Source organism: Marmota flaviventris, chromosome 19 (genome assembly GCF_047511675.1).
Source record: "Marmota flaviventris isolate mMarFla1 chromosome 19, mMarFla1.hap1, whole genome shotgun sequence".
In the NCBI taxonomy this organism is placed as follows: Eukaryota; Metazoa; Chordata; class Mammalia; order Rodentia; family Sciuridae; genus Marmota; species Marmota flaviventris.
Window position 1 is genome coordinate 1,903,977 of NC_092516.1, and position 15,077 is coordinate 1,919,053.

Below are 15,077 nucleotides of genomic sequence, written 5' to 3' on the forward strand. Positions count from 1 at the left end.
TTTATATTTATGGATAAGAGCTCTTTCCTGACAACTTGAACATCTAAATTATGCAACACAGAATCAGATAATTGCAGAGAAACGTTTGTCGTCTGGCATATGGGATCTCCAGGTAAGGAGCATAATTATACAGTATCTGTTTGGAATCAATAGAAGGTGGGTGCCTGATGCTAATCGGGTATCTTTCCATCATCTCCTTGTTTTTAAAAGTGAAATTCAAATATGAGGAATGTTGTCTGCTTTTGACAACTCTTATCACATGTCCATGCCCTCGCTTTCATAACCCGACATTCTTGGAGCCTGTGGGTACAGATGAGCATGCTCAGTGAAAGAAGTCATTTTTAAAAGACTTTCCATCAATTTTTGCTTCTTCCTTATTTTGATAAAAGGTCTGGCCGGTGAGGTTGTCAAAGGACTCAGGTGCAGGCTCTCGGTGAACTCTATTCCTCAGGCACCAGTCATTGGCTCTGTGGGTGGTCACGTGACCTTTGCAGAGACCAATCACATTCTTCCCTGGGATTCATAGATGCTATGGGAAAGTCACTCTTCCTTTTAGCGGTAAAAATAAAGGAGAATGTAAAGTTGAAAGTGCTTGCTGTTCTTTTTTTCTGACAGGTGAAAAAGGGGAATGTCTGCTATAGTTGAATGCCTACTGTGTGCTAGATATTGTGCAAAGCACTTTCCTCTCTATAATGGAAAATATGAAGGTACAGAGCCAAGGAGAGAAAAGAGAGGTGAGAAATAGATGAATAGAAGGTTGAGAAAGTGAAAGAAATAGGAGTGTGTGTGTGTGAAGGGGAAGCTGGTAGTGTCAAGACCCAGTTTTACTGCCTGGGGACATCATTCCTGTACCCCTTTCAATTCTGTGTACGACCTCGCTATTTTTGAACAATGTGACTCAATATATTCCATTCCCCTCAGGATGGTTTAAGTTCATGTTTTGTTCTGTTTCCTGGGACAAAATGGTCTGATTGCTCACATAAATTTTCCTGCCCATTTTGAGGGAAAATACTCCTCCCACCCTGCTCTCTAAGAGGAATCTGTTCTTAACCCATACATTCAGAAGATCTTTCTGTGGCTGGGGACCAGGGAGGATCAGTGGCTTCTTGTGCGTTTTCTGGGTGTTCAGCTCCTCTCCCTTGGGGATGAAGACTGGAGCAGAGAATATAACCATTGGGTGGAGTTAGGTCAATTTCTTTTGTACAAGGCTGCTAGATACATCAAGGGCCCAGATCTATCTCTACTGCTTGACTCAATAACTGTAATTCTTGGTTTCTGTCTTGAAAATAGCACAGAGTGGAGCACATATTTACCCATGAATATGTGCTCAGGGGTCTGTCATAATGGTCAGCAGGAAACCATTCAGGGACCCACAATCTGGACAAAATTAAATTAATTATGGTTCACCCACATGTGGCACTTAACTTGTCCCATGAAGAGTTTGAAGTGATGCTGTAAATATTTATGCTGCAATGTTGAATGGAAAAGTAGGGCAGAGGAGCTGTGAAAATACTTTTGTCAATTATGTAGGCTCCAGGGCACAAAGACTGGAAGAAAATATGCTATTATCTGACTGTAACTGGTGTGAGGGTAGGACATTTTTTTTGTTTACTTATATTTTTGTTTGTCTTTTAAATTTTCTCTAGAAAAATATGATAAAATGAGTCTTGGCCCAACTGTAGTCTTTCTGGTTGAACAATGACATCTGGTGCCTTATACTTTTTGCTTGGGCATGGGATCTGTGAAACCAGATATCTTCTGTGACCTTTCAACAGCAACTTGATGTTTATTTTTCCAGCCATTTCACCTATAATGTGGAGATTAATTTCTGCCCAAGTACAGTTCAGAAATGTAAGGAAAGAGAGAAGATGAGCATGAAAGTGAAGAAACAGCAATTTCCGGAACTACTCTGCTAAAGATGGAGGTGGGGTGGAGGAACGACTGTAGTGACTCACAGGAAGTTCCTTGGGCCTAACAGTAGGGGACTTGTTTCTAGCACGGACTTGATGGAGGATGTCAAACAGTTTAGAATGTCCCTCCATGTCTACAGTATGCAGAACGCTGATTTCACAGACAGAGTAGGGGGTTGAGAAGAGAGAGAAGAGAGTTAGAGAATGGTGCTATCATAGAACCGTTCTGTGCTTGCCAAGGTGCCCGCCCACTTAGGCCCTCATTCATTCAGCAAACACCGACTGAGACGTCTGCACCAGGGACTGTGGTTGGCACCGGGTACAGGTGAATTTTACAGCCAGCATTCTGCAGGGACTGTGGGGGGAGAAAGCCATTGTAGACCCTTATTGATCAGACCAGCTCTGTCTGAATGAGCCACAAATATGCTTTTATGTAATTATAGAATTTAGAGAATCATATAATTCTATAGAACTTGTAGAAGAATATAGTGTTATAGAATTTATAACTTTCTTAGTCGTCACATTAAAAAAGTAAAAAGAAAGAAGTGGGATTCACCTAGATAATATTTAATGTTTTATTTAAACCTAATATATCTAAACTATTATGTATGCAAACTAACATAAAATATTATCAATGAGGTATCTTTCATTTTTAAATAGTTTTTAAAAAAGTAGACTTCACTTTTCAGGACAGTTGTAGCCTTAGAACAAAATGGAGTGGAGGGGGATGGAGAGTTCCCTTATTCCCCTGCCCTATGTGAGCATGGCCTCCCCCACGGGAGTGGTGCATTTATTACAACTGAGAATCCACATTGGCAACAAATTATCACCCACAGTTTACAGTTTGCATTAGGACTCACCCTTAGTGGGATACATCCTGGTGTTGGTACAAATATATGAAGACATGTATCCACCATTACGGTTTCACACAGATCATCTCACCATCTTGAATACCCCCGTGCTATGTGTTCATTGCCTGCTTCCCCAAGCCCCGTCAACACTGATCTCTTTACTTACTGCATCTTGCCTTTTCTAGAATGTTCTGTCATTTTAGTCATACAGATTGGCTTCTTTCTTTTAGTAAAATGCCTGTCTTTTCTTAGTCCTGCATTCTTTTTTGTACTAAGTTTTTGATGTTTGGAGTGTATTTTGTACTTTCAGCCCATCTCAATTTGAAAAAGCACATTTCAAGGACTCAATGGCCACATGCGGCCGGTGGCAGCAATACTGGACAGTGTAGGTGGGACAAGATGGTTCTCATGTCACTGCTGAGCATCTGGGGCTGTGATAACTCTGGGCTTAGATCTAAGGGCATAAAGCAGATACCACTGTGGAGTTACTGAGAGACGCACACCAGAGGATCCCAGCACCTGAGGGTCTAGTTAGTGAAGTCTCTGAGGTCGGTCATGGCCTTGCAAAGCTGGGAATGTTGAGAATGCAGGCATGGCGTTAGCGGCAAAACTGAGCCAAGAAGATCTGCTATCTTGCAAGACACATGGATGCCTCCTACCCTGGGGATTTGGGGCACAAGCAATTTCAGCTTTCCTTTGACAAGGCTGTGCTGATATGACAGAACGACCTTCTGATCTGATGATTTGGGATTGGTATTATTTTTTAACATGAAACTAGAAAGAAGGCCTTTTATTTCTCACCCCACACCCAACTGTGATAAACCGAATAATAGCCCCTGAAGATGTTCACAGTGAAAACCCTGAATGGATTCCCTTAAACGGCACTAAGGATTTCTTTTTCTTTCTTTCTGCAGATGTGATAGTTAGGAATTGAAGAGTGGGGAAATATTATCTTGTTCTGGGTTACTGGGTGAGCTCAGTGTAATTGCTAGGGTTGTTATAAGAGGGACACAGGAGAGTCAAGTTAGAGATCAAGGACTGTTGAGGCAGGTAGAGAAGGGAAAGAGCAAGAGAGGGACTTGAAGATGGTATTGGCCCTGAAGATGGAGGAAGAAACTAAGGGCCAAGGAATGTGGGTGGCTCTGGCAAGCAGAACCAGGCAAAGGAAACAGACTCCCCTCAGAAGCCCAGGTGAACATGGTTCTCCCATCACCTTTATTTAGCCCAGTGAGGTCCATTTCAGACTTCTGGCCTCCTGAACTGCAAGGCAGTACATTTGTGCTGGGTACGCCATTACATTTGTTGTTATTTGTTACAGCAGCAAGAGGCAACTGATACGCTGAGCCTAAGAGAGGTGTTGTGGTTTGGATGTTAAATGTCCCCCAAAGGGGAATGCATCGAAGGCTCTATCCCCAGCTGGTGGGGCTGTTGGACCCTTTAGGGAGTGGAGCCTAATGGGAGGAAGTTAGGTCACTGGGGAGTGTCCTCGAAGGGGATGTTGGAATCCCTACCCCTTCCCCTCTCTCTCTGCCTCCTGCTGCCATGAGGCGAGTAGGTTTGTTCTATCACAGGCTCCCGCCATGATGTCCTGCCTTACATAGGCCCCAAACAAGGGAGCCGATGGATCGTAGACCAAAACCTCTGAATCCATGGGCCAAAATACACTTTCCTCCTTTGTTTTTTCATTTTTTATTGGTTCCTATTAGTCATACATAACATTAGGAATCATCTTGATATAATTGAAATGGATGGCATATGATTTGTTCTGATTCAGTTCTCAGTACTTACCCTTACCTTCCCCCTCTTCCTCCCTCGCTCCATTTCCTCAATGTCACTCGTCTTTCTGCTATTTATTTACATTAAAAAAAAATAGCATCTTGTCGGTATACATGACGGTGGGACTCACTGTGGGAGAGTCATCTGTGTACATAAGGAAGTCAGGTCAGGTTCACTCCACTGCTTCCCAACTCTGTCCTCCCTCCCTCCCCCTCAGCACTCCTCTTCACTGCCCGATGTTTCTTTTATTTGGATGGAATCCCCCCTCTCTCCCCCCCTTTCTTATTTTAGACTCGCTTCTGCATATCCGAGATCTCAACATTACTTTCTACCAGTTGAGCTACTCTCTGGATCACCTGGTGGTCAGAGGGCCACCAGGAGAGTTGGGGAGGCCATTTCTGGCCATTTCAGCTCTTCTCAGAGGGCTAGGAAGGGAGGAGGGAGCTGATGAACTGGAGTTGTTGGAGGGACTCATGGGCATTCCAAGTGGACTTCTCTGGGAGCTAGGAGGAAAGGAAGGTGCCCACCAGGAGGCTGGATCCGCTGAAGGAGCTTCAGAGTTGGCGCCTGCCCCCCTGACCCTGTGCACTCTTCCCGGCCGTGTGGCTTTGGGCAGATCACCTCAACTCTTTGAGTTTCTGTTTTCTTTTGTGCAGAACAGATGCCACAGGGCTGCAGCAGGTCAGGTTCCTCAGGAGACAGTCTCTGGGGTGGGGGTCTAGGGGAATGTTCTGGAGCTCAACGCTTGCTGGGGGGGGTGAGGGAAGCAGGATTCAGCTGAAAGACGAGTGAACTAGGCAGTGATGGCAACAGAGACCCCAATATCATCAGCCAGCTGGAGCTCGAATGTCCCCGCCATCATCCTCCCACCTGGAGGCAAGAAGTCTGGCCAGTCATTGGCTGCAGGCTGCTGGGGCTGGGAGGGGAGAGTGATGGTGGGTGAACAGCTACCTTCCAGCCGTGGGTGCAATTTCAGGGAGGGACGTGGCTGAGTGGTCAGCCGGTAACACTTCTAGCAACGGGGGGAATGAATGCTTGACCACCAAAGAGGCCCTGGCAGTGCCCCATGGTGTCCACTAGAACCCTAACTTCTAGGGTAGTCGGGAGGCTAGGCCAGAGCGCACCCACCAGCCTCTGGGTAAACGGATGCTATTGTTGTTACCGTGATCATTCTGGTACTGACAGTTTTTTTTTTTTTTTGAAGAAGCAAATAGAGAAATGGAGCAGCAAGTGAAATCCAAGTGACCTTAAGATCCAGGAAATTCAGAGGATATAATAATCCTCTGAGTTCGGTGGCCTGGGCAAAGCCTCTAATCTCCAAGGCGCTGGTGGTAGCTTGGGTCCGGGAGGAGCTGCGAGTCTGCAAACAAAGGGCCGGTGCTGTCTTTGAAGGGGAAGCCGGGGAAGCGGAGGTTTCAGCAGAGCCGTTCTGCACGGTCCCCAGCCTGGTTGATGGTGCTCCAGAGCAAACAGCAGCAAACAGCAGAATGTGCTCTTTGGTTTTCCCTGGCGGCAGGCTGAGCCTGCAGCCCACGCTCTCTCCAGGCCTGACGCTGCTTGGGACTCGGCTAATTATTTACAGCGTGCACTCTGGAGCGAGGGCGCATGCTGAGCACTTTGAATTTAAACCTGGCACCTTGAGGCCACTGTGGCAGGCCTTGTCCTCACCCTTGGCCCCATTGGGTGAGGACATTGATCTCTCCCTGGAAAAAGCAAGCAGTCAGCAGAACACATGGTGGACATGCTGAGACGTCTAGGAAATCCACTGGGAGTTGCTCCCAAAGCCCTGGAAGCCCTGGTGGTGTCTCTCCTGGGTTCCCAGAGGCCCGGCCTAGAGGGTGCACTCGTGGCCGAGGGGCACACGGTGGCCACAGTGAACTGCATGAGCTGGTTAGTTTGTCATTGTGTCCCCAGAGTTTATCACGGGGCTGGCTCCATGGTAGAAGCTCAATGAATCTTTGCTAATTGGACGAGTGAATGAAGGAATTCTTCTCCAGAACGTACCGGAAGGCCCCAACTCCACATCCTGATCTTTGGGTCCCAGGAAGCAAGTGTGTTACCACCATGGACACGTGACTTCCACGGTCATCTCAAGGCCCCTCGCTCCCTCCAAGCCCTGGGACCTGTGTGCACTAGGTTGTCCCTCGCGGGCGACGTTCCACAGGGATGGAGAGCCGTGCAGTGTTCTTTCCCGTACCAGGGCCTTTACACCTTCTAGCGACTGGCCTGGTCAGCAGCAGGTACCGCCACGCTGGCCTTGACCTAGGGTGGCACGTGTGGCGCCTCTCAGTCCCCATGTGTGACTCTTTTCTGACACTATGGGGAGCGCTCTGGGCCCTGGGTATCCTTGGCCTGTGCCTCAGGCAGGCAGATGTGCCCCAGGAGCCATCCTCAAGGGCCAGGGGAGGGAGCTGGGGGTAAGCAGCTTCCTTAGCCCCAGGCTGGACAGTTCTGTGGTGTGTTCCAGTTTCTCACAGGGTCCTGTGGGACGGAGCCTCTGCTCCTGGTATCCAGGGACCGATGCACCCGGTGCTGATCACGTTTCTCACCCCCTCAGGGGTGCTCACCCACAAATGAAGGACCTGCAGCCAGGTGCCGTCTGATGGCTCAGCCATGTGGAAGAGCAAGCGTATTCTTCTGTTTTCTGTAGCCAATAACACAATGCCACAGACCGGGTGAGTTAAAAAGAAAGAAGGTTTATTTTGGCTGACGGTTCTGCAGGCACGAGGCTGAGGGCTGCCTCTGGTGATGGCTGTTGTGAGGTGACACAGGGTGTCACATGGCAAGTGACGCGACTGTGTGTGTGTGTGTGTCTTTAGGCTTCTTTCCCTGTGAGCTTGTCTGACCCTGATCACTTCCCAAAGGCACCCGTAAACACCAGGCTGGATTAGGTTTCTACTCTTTGAATCCTTGTGATGGCGATCACAGTTCAACACATTGAACTTGGGACGTTCCAGCCACATCCACACCACAGTGGCAACCCAGCTGAATGTAAGACCGAGGAGACGTGGTCATCCTGTGGCTTGTGAAGAGTGGAACCCAGGAGTCTGAGTGGGCCTGGGGGTCACGGCATGGACCTCTGCAGAACAGCAGGAGGTGAGGCCCCCTCCCCCTGTCTGCTTGGGATGACTGTGGTCTGTGGTCCAGGCAGGGGCTGGGGGGCGAGTGACCAAGCAGTGCCATGCACACGAGTGGGCGTCAGCATCTCCTGACTCGGCTGCCAAGTGGGGGTGACAGTGCTCTTGGGGACCCCTTTTAATGTTTGCAATAGTGCACCCGACACAAGTAGATGGCTGAATGCCTGGCTTGGGGTCTGGACGGCGCTCACGTGCGGGGACAGTGCTCTTGATAGTGAGGCCCCAGTGCCTGGGCAAGGGGGTGACCCGGTTCCAGTTCACACAGCACTGCTTGAGTAAGAGCAGCACGTCTCCTGTGGTCCCCAGGTGTCCTCTGCACTTCTCCCAGGGGACCAGGTGTGGCATTGCCACCAACTGCTGACCCCTGCACTGGCCTGGCATTTCTGAAACGCTCTCCCAGTGTGCTCCCAGTGAGGCCCTACCAGGGATCCACACAGTGCTGGGCGGTCACCTGGAGCCCCCAGGGGGCCCATCCTCAGAACTCCGGGAACCCCACAGATTCTGTCCCACACTCCCTGTGGATGGGCTGAATCCTGGCCACATCCTGCTCGGCACCAGGGGCCTTTCATCATGAATGTCCAAACGGAGCCATAAAACTATTTATTTAAAGTAGCTCCTTTCAGCCCGTCCTCACAGATAAACATAAATAAATCACGTGGCTTCTCCATGAATTATGCATTAAACACACTTCTGTAAAACTCCCCATCAATGGTAGGGCTGGGAACATATGGGGTTTTAATTGAACACTAAATCAATTTTCCTATCTCTGTTGATGGAATTTTTAAAACTATTCCTGGCTTTATTTAAGATGTCTGTCCTGGTTACATGATAGAAAATAAAACCCTCGGACTCTGGTGATTCTGACACCGGCTTCTGTGCTCTTTTTCCATAATTCAAATCCTGGTGCCGGGCACCTGTGTTGGGGAGATTAAAAGGGTCCTCGGGGAGCAGAGCCCTGGAACACTCGGACACTATCAGAAAATAAAAGGCAGAAAGGTGGCCAGATCAAGTGGTCAGATCGCTGGGGAGCTCTGCACTTGGGGCGTGAGCAGAGAGCACAGAGGAGCTACGGCGCAGGGACCTGGGGATGGGGAGACACCAGGCAGGGAGGGGGAGGGCAGAAAGGCAGGTGTACATACTGGGAAGGCGAGGATATCTGCCTGAAGGGTCTTCTCCTTCCATGGCCCATGGAACCCACAGGCATCGGGTCTGTTTTGCAGATAAGAAAACTGAGGCTTAGGGAATTCATGGGGCTTTCCCAACATCATAGACAATGTCCAAGCCAGAATTCAGACCAGTGTGGCTCCAGTCCCTGAACACTTGCTCCTTCCACAGGAGGAGGGCTGGATGGCCAGTTGTGTAGTGTCTTGTTGGGGTCACTCCTCCCTGATGGATGGCAATGGGACCACAGCAATGAGAGGGTAGTATGATGCTGAGTTACCTAGTTCAAAATTATAATTTCTCTGTGGGCTCTGGGATAAAATATAAGGTCTCACATTTTGGGAGGGAGTGAGTTTCACGTTGGTGGAGGGAATCAAGGACAGCCCTCTGCTAACTCCTCTGGGCTACTGTCCAGTGAAGTTGGAAGTCCCTTAGGTGCACTAATGGAGGTGTGTCAGGCTCTTTCAGGGGAAAGAACGTGTGTGGACACAATGAGAAGGTGGCCATCAATAAGCCAAGGGGAGTCTTCACGCGTGAAACGCAGACTTCCGGCCTCCAGAACAGAAATCAGTGCAGCTTACAGCTCTCTGACGGTGAGTTACAATGGCCCTAGAAAATGAATCTCCCTTTCAAATGGTTGGCACAGGAATTTAGGGGGTGAAAAATACATAAATTTCCAGGTAGGGCTCCGGGTACCTCACGGACTTTCGGTACACGCATGCGCTCCTCTGACTGCCGCAAGCTCTGGGGACCCGTGGTGGCTCCTCGTGCTCTGTGCCTGAGCACCACAGGCACACAGTCAGCACAAACAGATGTTTGCTGAACGGAGCTGCAGACACAGCATGCACTCGGGTACCTCCTGAAACCCAGAGGCTCTGACCCTCTCCTGGTCATTGACCTGCCCGAGCCCCACCCCAGTGCCACTCAGAGTGGTTCCTCTGGTCATGGGACCTCACTTGGGAAGGCTGAATTGCCTCGGGCAGCCACTCTCTCAAGAGCATGCTCTGGTGAGCACCGCTAGGGCCCTGACCCCGGGCTCCCAGAGATGGTCTCATGAGAGTCACACAGCAGCCTCCCAAGGTAACATCATCCCCACCTTCTGTAGATGAGGAAGGCACAGTCCCTGGGGGTCCCCCAAGCTGAGAAGTGGCAGTGCTTAGAATCAAACCCAGGCAGATCTGATCTCCAGGTTTATGTGCAAAGGAGTCGCATCCCGGTAAACCCATTGCCATGTCAGAACATCATCAGCTGAAAACACATGGGGCACCCCTACCCCACCAGAGTCACAGTGCACGGCGGGATAGCTGTCGGTTGTCTTTATGGTCACGGGGCTGATTTGGCGCTGAGGCTGCGGCCACGGCCCAGCACCGGGAGGGAGGATCGTCCTGCACGAGGCTGGCCTGGGGCAAGATCAAATTCAAAACTCCAAGTGTGGTTTCTGCTGAACGCAGTCAGTTTCACACCATTGTCAGGTTGAGCAACTGTAATAGAACCGTCCTGAGGGAGGAGCCCTCTGTACTTGAAATTCAGATAGATTAAATGGTCGCAAGGCAACGCAGCATATACAGTTATAGGTACAACTGAAGACCTTCTGCTCCGTCGTGTATCAGCATTTTCTCCTGAATCCCCTCAGCCATCCATTGGTAGGTACCACCGTTCCCTCCAGGGGAGGAAACGGGGGCACTGAGGAGTTCAAGTTCAATGGCTTGCCCAACTTTACATGGCTAATAAGGGGTGGAGCAGGGTGTGCACCTGGGGTCCCTGCTTTTAATCATTGTGCTGTGTAATAATTACTGAGCGTTTGCCGTGGGCCCCTGCTGTGCTGGCTCAGTAACGCTCACCCGGTGACCCCTTCCTGAGGATGCCCGAATGGCAGAGGACCTTGGTGGGGTCACATGACGGGTGGGAGCGGAGCTGCCACTTGCAGCCCTGCAGCCCCCTGGGGACTCCTTGCTGTGTCCCTTGTGTGCCCCTGTCTCTCTATCTCAGCCTCCTCTGACCTGGGGCTGCACCCAGGCGGACCCCTCTACCCCAGAGGCGGAGGCATGGTGAGTGAGCGGCAGCCAGGCTGCTCTGGGGAGCCAGCCCTGCAATGGCCCTGGTGCTTATTTTCTCATTATTTTGATTCTGAGCTTCTGCAAATTGGGGACTCAGCAGCACCAGGATTAGGCAATTTTCTTGCCTCCTGTAATGTACTTTCTCTGAATTGGTTCTATCAAGACAATTATCTGAAGCCTTTGGATTGCTCCCGCAGGCAAGCCGAGGGCGTCAGGTGACACATCTTCATATGCAGACAGGTCTTAGGGCTGCTTCCAGCCTTACTGGGAGTCACAGGCATCGAAAGAAAAACTCAGAGCAAAAAGGAAAGTTCCTCCTGAGCCCGCAGCAGCGAGGGTCTCCGAGGGCAGACCTTGGATTTTAAACCCACGCGCCACGCCTGCTGTGCTCTTCCAACCTTTCAAAATGGCTGACATTGTTTCCAGCTCTCAGTTGAGAAGAGTGAGGCTCGTAGAAGGCAAATCAAATTTCCCAGGTTAGAATTGGGGAAACCAAGTCCCAGAGAGGGGGTGTGATGTACCCAAAGACAGAGCTGGGGAATGACTAAGGGGGGCTCACGGCTCCGGAAGCAGACCCTCACGTGTTGATCTCAGCCATCACCATCGCGTGCGTAAGGAAACGGGGCTTTCTTCTTTCTCCTCTCTCCCTCCTCCCTCCCTCCCTCCTTCCCTGTGTTATCTGTTGATCTATTATTTCTTCTTCTTCTTCTTTTTTTTATCAGCAAAGTTCTTTGGCGTTGAAATAAATACGTTCATGTAAAGTAACCTCATTTAACCTTCACCCAGCACACACAGGTCTTCCTCCCGCTGGGCGCTGTCCAAGGTACTCAGTGCCGTCGGGCCCCATCTTGTCCAACATGCACTGTGAAACTCAACATCCCCATTTATTAGAATTTAAATGGGGCTGTTTGGTGAGCTATTGGAGATTATGGCTAAATCTGGTCCAGAGTCCATCCATGAAACCTTTGTAGAAGTTTCCAGAGTGCTGAGTTAAGAGTTTAGACTCTGGGCTCAGAAGACCTGGGTTGAAGTTCCCGCTTCTCCGCTTTCCTGCCATGAATCCTTGGGCCAGATACTTAGCTGTCCTGGACCTCAGCAACCTCGTATCTAAAATGGGTATAATAGTACCTATTTCCTGGAATTCTTGAGAAAAGAGGAGAGATAAAGCATGTTAAACACCTGACTCAGCCACAGGTGCAGGGTAAAATGAACATAAAATGTCAGTTATTATTTTTTTTTATACTTTTAAGACCTCATGAGTTTTGAAATCAATGCATGTGTTCCAAGAAAGCTTTGTCATTTGCTGGCAATGAGAGGCAAGTTAATCAACCACTCTGAACCTTGGTCTCCCTACTAGTACAGTGATATCAACATCCACGCATCACTTGCAAGGTTCTTACAAATTTAAATAAAATTAAAGCTTGTCCAGTGCTTAGAACACTGATTGAACCTTGGGAAACGCTTTTTGCATAATTGGCCTTGGGTTCCTTATTCTCTTGGTCTTGCTGGAGAGGGAGCACCCTCAGCCTCTGGTTCTAGGAGGTACCGAGAGGTCAGTAGGCTTGACCCATGTTCTCAATATTACCTAAGAACCCAAGAGACATCCTTGTGGCAGCAACAGAGATGACATCTGTATCACAGAGAGCATGATCCATTTGGAGTAGACCCCTCTGCAGGGGCCAAGGGGACAGGGGACAAGGTCGTGGGTCTGCGTGCACAGAAGGGAGGTTTGAAGGAGCTTCGCCCATCTTCCTGCTGTTTCCCAGACATTCCAAGCCCAAGGCCATTCTCTGGGGAAAGAAAAATCCCTCTGGGGAGTGGAGAGTCCTGTCGGGAAGAGCAAGGCTTCTATAAATACAGACTGGTTTCTTCCGAGTTGGTGACAGCTGTTTATGGATGAGGGTGTGTGATTGGGTGAGGTTTATTTTGTCTTCAAGGGGCCCAGACCCAACACGCCTGCTCTAATGCAATTATTTCTGAAATACTCTTGAGGATTTGATCTTTGCAGCTCAACATCTAACCTGTTCTAGGGGTATTGGTGAGACTGCCTGGGTGTGCGTGCGTGTGTTTTCGGTGTAAATTCAGTTATTTTCAATTCCTGCTCCCCCGAGCCTCTCTTTTCTTGGCAGAAGCCTTTAGGAGCTCCTTGGACAATGGATGCTGGCCCTTATCTGCAAAGAGCTGTCAGTCACAAGGTACCACAGGGCCGACAGTATCTTACAAGGGCCCTTCTACCATCTCAGGGCAATCAGGTCAAGGAAGCTCCAGAGAAAAATTTAAAAACAAGAAACAGACTGGGACACACTGATGGCCCTTCCTCTGACACATGTTCAGAGACTGCTTGAGTTGCCCGTGCTTCAAATGGTAGTAAAGGCACAAATAATTGGTACAGGCAGGACAGTGGCTTTTACTGTTTCATAACAGAGCCACCCCGACATTTTCAGGGTGTACATATTGCCTTGTATTATTGTGGAGATATGAGGTGTCCCCCCAGACTCTTGTGTGAGACACTGCAAGAACATTCAGAGGTAAAATGATTGGGTTATGGGAGCTGTGACCGAATCAGTGGATTGATCCGCTTGAAGGGATTAATGGGGGTCAGAACTGTAGACAGGTGGGGTGTTATGGTTTGGATGTGAGGTGTCCCCCAAAAGCTGACATGTGAGACCATGCAGGAAGGTTCAGAGGAGAAATGATGGGGTTGTGAGAGTCTTCACCCTATCAGTGGTTTAGTCCCCTGAGAGGGATCGACTGAGTGGAGACTGAGGGGTGGGCGTGGCTGGAGGGGGTGGGCACTGGGCATGGCTGGGGGTATATATTTGTATCTGGAGAATGGAGTCTCTCTCTGCTTCTTGATCACCTTGATGTGAGCTGCCTCCCTCTGCCACACACTCTGCCATGAGGATCAGGCTCATCTGGAGCCCCGAGGAATGGAGCCGGCCTTCTATGGAAGAAGATCTCTGAACTGTGAGCCCTCAAATAAACTCTTCCTATTCTATGATTGTGCTGGTCCGGTCCTTTAGTCACAGCACTGGAAAAGCCGACTAAAACAGGTGTGGACAGCGGAAGTGGTCACTGGATTTATATTTTGTCCTTGGTGAGTGGCGCCCTTTCTGCTTCCTGGATGCCACGTCCTAGGCACACCCACACCTGGTTGCCATATCCACACCCCTCTGCCCCGATGTTCTGCCTCACCGTGGCCCAGAGCAACGGAGTCGGCCCTCTATGGAGTGAGACCTCTGAAACCATGACCCAAGATAAACTTTTCCTCCTCGGAGTTGTTCTTGTGAGGTCTTTTGGTCACAGAGGTGCAGAAGCTGACGAAAACACCTCAGAACTGAGTATATTAGAGTCTGGTATGTTTGGTAAGTTGTGATTTGGGGCCTAGAGAACAGAAGTCAAACTCAAAATAGCTAGGTGCAAGAAAGTAGAACAGTTTTTCCAATAAATTAAAAAACCCCACAGAATAGGGTACTAACATCAGGGATCCGAAATACCCAGAGGGCAGATAGCTGTGCAGCCCAGACGGTGGTGATTCACTTGTTTGTTTACGCGCTTTGTGCCAGGTCCTGTTCCTGGCACCGTGAGTACAGGCATGTCCTGACCTTCAAGGTCGAGCAGGGGAGACAGTCTTTTAACAAATGATTTCATTAATAAATGTAGGTACAAGGAAAAGTTCAGGGTGCGCTGAGATGGCATAGAGGGCAGTGAGTCTAGGCCAGAGGTTTCAGGAAGTGACATTTAAGATGAAGTTTGCAAGATGAATAAGACCTAGGTGGGTGGGGAGATAGGAAGAGCATTTCCGTGGAGGAAACAGGAAGCATAAGACCCTGTGGGCCATGCTGTGGATTTTGGATTTTCTTTAAGAATAAGAAGAGGCATGAAAGATCTTTTTAAAACTGGTGAATTAAATAGAGGAGGCGCGAGTCAACAGTGATCCTAGGAGATGAGGAACCATCTCTGGACAGGGGAGGGGCCTCGGGAAGAAGTGTGCATGTGCAAGGTGCACTTAGAAAGGAAGATCTATGAGAACAGGAGAGAAAGCACATGTTAGGGAGCGAGGGGAAGGAGTGTGAAAGGTAACTGCTAGGTTTATTGAGAGATGACAGCGGAAGTCATGGTACCACTTCCTGAAGATGGAAGATACATGGTATTGGGGGGCTGGCTTCCGAAAAGGAGGCCAAA